Raw genomic sequence first — 6046 nt, 5'->3', positions numbered from 1 at the left:
GTACATACCTCTCTTTATGGCTCATGTTATGCAACTATGAGATAATGTAAAAATAGTTCTTTTATTTTCGTTATTCTTTTAGTTGTTTTATGCATGCAAGATGCCTACAGTAAAACAATGTTTTTTTTTAAGTTTCACAAAAAATGTTTTCCCTTTTAGCAACTGTTCTTATGGGGTGGTGAGATTCTATTCTTGTCCTATTAGTCTCCTTTTAAGAGTTCCTTTTGTCAATGACATCAGAACCAATAGAGATTTACATTGATCTTTGATTGTACAATGTATCCAGAAGCCAGCAATGGGTACAGATTTTGATAGCTGAAAGGTGGTGTGACGGTTGGGTTCAGGTATTAATTTGGTCAGGTGATGGTGCCCAGTTGTCTGGCCAGACAAGCACTGGCCTAGCCCTTACTGCGAGGATATTTCGTGACTGGATAAAAAGGCTGATTTCATAAGTCATCAGTCAGTTGATTGCTGATTACATCTACGATCAACTAAGGGAGTGTCTTCCGCAATGAGAGAATCCAATTGGCTGGATTTAGTCCAATCAGTTGAAGACTTTAAAGGGGAAAGAAAGAATTTCTTTTCTTTTTTGCCTCAGCCAGCCAGCCTCTCCTGTGGAGTTCATCAAGGAACTTCATCAGGGTTGCCAGCCTTGCAGCCTGCCTTATAGGTTTTGGACTTATCCCGGCAGTTGCGTGAGGCACTTTTATAGGTCTCATATTTGCAGATATCTCCTGTTGGTTCTGTTTCTCCAGACAACCCTGACTAATAAAGCTGGGAATGAAAATTTTCCTTCAGTGAAATTGTCCTCATAAAAAACAACCAATCAACCAACCAAATAAGCAAAACACACAAAGAAATAAATCACAACTAATGAAACAACAGTTTCTGTATAGTTCTTAACACTAGGCTGTTGCTCTATATTCTAGAAAAATCTTGATAATGTAGAGAGTTTACATTAGATAGAAGGGAATAAAATCAATAGTAGATTTATTTTATTTGAAATCCAAATAGAATGAACACTATAATTCTTAACCACACTCAGTCATAATGTCTGAAGATTAAAATTAGGGTTAACACTTACTTCTGCCTCATTTATTTCATTCCTCATTAAAGTGTGGAATATTTCAGCATCTTCAGAGTCCCAAAAGAAAATGTACGTTTCTCTTGGTAAAGGTGAGAAGGAAGAACTTGGGTGAATGTGATTATAATTACTATGATAAAATAAATACTATAATAATGTATTACAAAACCAATGCTAGGTGTCATCTGAAGAAGATGTTAATCTAAATTAATCCAGCGCCTAAATTAGTGTTTGAATAATGCCCCCCAAAAATCTTATTTCTATTTCAAAAGACATAGGGCAATTCAAATCACTTGGAAAGAGTATTTCATTGGAATATAATGTTGGATGGATGGATAGAATTTTAAGTGGAATGGGATGGAATGTAAAAAAAGTTTGGAGATAAGAATGAGGAAGTAAAGAAATGACTTAGAAACATTAAAAAAATGTAGTTAGTAAAAAATTTGTAATTAAAATTTAAAAGCTATTTTTTTCTACCTCGGGTATTTATTTTTCTATTTACTTAAATATTCAGCAAGAAGTTATAGAAATTCTATTAAGTTTTTTACCTTTATATATATTGGGGAAATTATTTCATGTTTATAATTAAGATAATTCCAAATTTTTCTAAAATCAGTATTAATATGGAAAGAAAGAAATAAGATTGTAGCAATCAAAAATATGAGAACAGTTCAAAGTTAACTAGTTTATTAAATTTCTTTATTAAATTTCTTGAGCAAATAACTTCTCTGGATCCTGATTCTTCCATTGTAAAATGAAGTTGAACCAGCTCATCCCTACCATCTGTTTAAATGTAGTTGTCAACTATTAGACGGGCAGGACTTGCTCACAAGGTGACACCTTTTCTTAAATTGCTAATTTTGGTCCATTTTGCTGACCAAATTATATCTCAACATGTCTACTGCTCCATGAAGCTGTAAGGATCGCCAGCCCCCCAGAAGACTTGACAGAAACTGAACCCTCAGCTAAGTTGTCCTTCTTGTCCAAAACACAGTACGCCAGACTGATGAGCTTTAACCAATCCTGACTCAGTCAAGGTACTCAAAGTTGTTTCCTTGTTTGTTTGTTTTCCACCTAGAAAGTGATTGGGAGAAATTCATTTCTCCTTAAAAACATGTGGTGGAAGGGGTGCAAACATCTTTCCTATGGAGGAAAGACCTGGAATTAGAGCCAAATAAATCTGACCAAATGACTCTGGGGGACAATCACATACTCTGATGAGGGAAAGTTGTCAAATAAATAGATTATAGTTCAGAAATAAGACTATGCTCTAAATGAACTTAATAAGAATAGAATAAGTTTGAGAAACATCAGATCTATGGAGGGATTGTAGAATTTTCTTAATCAAAATATAATTTTCCAAAGGAGTTACTATTTTGTGTCAAATAGACAAAATCATGAAGTCTTTTGAGATCCCAAATACACCCAATTCTCTTTAATAAATTTAAATTGCTGCTGTGAGTAGAAACTAGTGAGAAAGTCTTCTCTGTTATGGACCCAGTTTTCTGTATTTCTTCCCTATGATTCTGCCTTTGTTTTTCTTTATCTTTTAGTCACTCTTTTTCTAGTGGGTCTCAGAAAAATTCCTTTCATTCTTTAGTTGGGACTTTCTCCTTCCTGTCTGAAAAATGGATACATCGTTCCTGAGACACAGAGAAAATGAACGTACTGCTGTTTTAAAGGATGACACACCCACGGGCATTTATGAATACAGACCATGGGCTTGGGACCTTTTGGGGACACGGGACAGCAGACATTCATAAATCTCAAAACCAGGTAGTAATTAAATAAGCAGCCACATCAGACAGCCTCTCGCCTTATAATTTCAATCTGTCCACTTGATGGAGATAAGAAGCTGATCAGATTTCTCCCACTCCAGGCCTCTTCCCTCCTGCAGTTAGTAACTCACAGGTCCATTAAAACATTAGGTTGGAAAGAGCAAAAGAGATGAGATCTCACAGAAGTTGGAGAAGGGAACTGATTTGACCAGGGCCACAGAGCTAGTTATTGGCCAAGTCTTAAGTAAAACATTCATCTTAATTCTAGCTCAGTCTCAGTTACTTACACAAGTTCTCTAACATCAGGCAACTTCCAGAAATAGCTGTACCCCTTACACCCCAGAGCCTACAGATTCAAGGGACATTAGGAACATGCCAGCAAAGCAAGTTCTACTGAGTCTCCTTCACTGATGCTCAGTTGCTCCCCTGATTCTTTTTGACCTTCTGCTTTTAATCAATTAACAAAAAGTGGGGGGAGCTTTGCAACCAAGAAAAGGTAAGGAGATTCATCTCTGTTTGCTGCCTTTTCTCTCTTCCCAAAGCAGCTTAGGGTCTCCATTAGGAGAAACCATGGCCCGCTCTTTTCTGCAGACCTTGTTCATTGCTTCCTGTCTCTCCATCACAAATTGTAAGCCTCCTTTTCCTGGCCTGGTGTGCAGTCATTACTCGCTGACCAGGCAGCGAGCGTCACAGTGGCTAATGGAAACTTTCTCCTCAGCATAGACGGTGCAGTTCCCTAATTTGTTTAGCTAAACTGCATTAGTCATCCTGAAAGTTTTATTATCAGTCAAATACAGGAAGCTGGATCAGACATGCCGTATTTTTAAAAATTAAAGCATTTTTAAAAAATCAGCTTGGCATATTGATTAGCCAATTTTCTAGACAAGGGACTCATTCCTTTTAATTCCCAGCGTTACTGTAAATTTTATTTCCGCCCATGGCTCATACTGTTCAGAATGGAATCCTACAAAACATACAAAGCCTAATGCAGATGTATTTCATATTAGGCTTTGTTTTAAACACCTTTTCTAAGATGTTTTTGTATTGGTTGGGAGAAGTGGACCCCTGAATTTCTATAGCACTGCCAGAGTAAATTTGGAAGACTGAACCAAGATTCTTTGCTTAACTTGAAACAAAAACTCTCTGTTCCTGAGTGTATGTATGTGCACGTGTGTGTATAAATACATATATAAGCAGGAATACAAGTAGATATGAATATATAAGAATATAACCTAGAAACATAACTAAGCATAACAAAAGGAGATATATATATATATATATATTTGATTCCTGTATGTTTTCCCAGTGGCAGGTATTCTGCTATTTCTATGGAGGGCTCTTCATTTGACTCATTTTGTGTTTCTCCTGGCCTGCAGTAGGAGTGTATCCTTCTTTTCGCCCTCTTATTACTTCTTGTTGTGTGTTTATAACAGGGAAGCTCATGACCTCTCTCACTGCTAAGAATAAGTCAGACTATTATTGTGTGAAACATAAGACTGATGAACTAGCTCCTTCTGGGTGAATGAGCTTTTGCCGTCATAGTGGATGATGTTTCATCGGGACTACTCAAATCTTGAGGCAACAGATTATATAAAGCCCACTTCCAATGTGTTAACTTGAAATCTTCCCGTCCAAAGAAACCTGCTTGTCTCAGTCGCCATTTCATCAGATTCATTGTTATTATTTTCAATGCCTAGCACTGTTCTCAGGTCATAGTAAATCTCACTAATCCCTGTTTCATAATAGTGAAGAACAAGCAGGGGCTATCTCTCAGTTGACATTTAAAAGCATATTTCCTTATTCCTGATTTCAAAATAAGCTACCTCTGTAAGAAAGTCTTTACTAGACCCCTACTATTTATTAAAACTCCTCATCTTACAAGAGCAATGGAAAAGTTTCTGGTTTGGAAATTGTCAGACAATCCATCCTATAGGTAAATGTTCTAGGTTCAGTGGATTTGGTATATGCTAAATAGGAAGGAATTAACTTGAAAGAAAATAGTGGGAAGGTTCATTCATTTTCTCCCAAAGTTTAACTAAAGTAATTAAATTAGGAAACCAATCACTTTGTGTTTGCTCTTGGAGTTTATTTGGGAGAAGCAATTTGTTTAGTAGATTCTGTATTGCCAAGTTAATTTTTTATGACATTTGCAAATGGATCAGATGGTGTAACATTACCTCCTTCTCCTTGTGAAAAGGAAAAAAAAAAAGCACCAAAAATAGATGTCCTAGGCATAGTACTCACATCATTCAAATTACCCAATTCAACATTTGAAGCCAATCTAAATGGCTGTACCCATCCCTACCACCACCCTCCCACACTGGAAATATGCTCCCTGTAAGACGTCTTCATGATGAATGAGCTAATGTTTATGAAGCACTCAGAGATCCTTGGGCAAGACACTATCTAATTACAAAGTATAGTTCTCATTATTAAATGGAAACTATTTTCCCCCTGTGTTTTCTGTTACCCATGCCATTTCCATGCCTTGCCCCCCTGATGGTTTCCATTGCCAAATGAAACCACTTCTTAAAAATAAGGGGGAGAGGGCTGAGAGCGTAATAATTTTAAGTCACAGAGCACTGCACATGCCCAGAAAAGCCCAGATCACTTCCAAATTCAAGGACTAATAAAAATTGGAAGCACTCCAGTAATTTTAAATTGCTTTGCACATTGAAGAGTGATTTAAAATCATTGAAGTGATTCAATTTTTTTATATATGCACTGCAATTTAGAAGTGAGTCAGTCAGACAGCATCATAGTGTGGAATAGAAGTCCAAGACATTGAATTATTGTCTGAAAAGTTAGGAATTCGACTAGAACATAACAGGAGGAACCAAGATCAAACAATTGCCAGAGTAGATTGAGGCAGAAGTTGAAAAACTTTGGTGAATTTCCAGACACATTTCAAAGGACTGTATTTACCTTGTCCATGGCCACCTCTGTTTCCTCTGAACTAACAATATTTGCCATCTCTACTGCCAATTTATACATCTATTATACATGTATTTTAACATTTCTCACATTTATTTCTCAACATTGTTATTTTCATTTGGTCTTTTACTTTTCATGTTTGTGAATCTTTACATAGAAATATAATGTGAGCCAAAAATGCAAATGACAAAGTAATTTAAATTTTTCTAGAGTCACATGGAAAAAAAAAGGAAAGGGAAAAATGTAAAAT

Source organism: Tamandua tetradactyla, chromosome 17 (assembly GCF_023851605.1).
Source record: "Tamandua tetradactyla isolate mTamTet1 chromosome 17, mTamTet1.pri, whole genome shotgun sequence".
Classification (NCBI taxonomy): domain Eukaryota; kingdom Metazoa; phylum Chordata; class Mammalia; order Pilosa; family Myrmecophagidae; genus Tamandua; species Tamandua tetradactyla.
Note: the sequence above shows the minus strand (reverse complement) of the source record.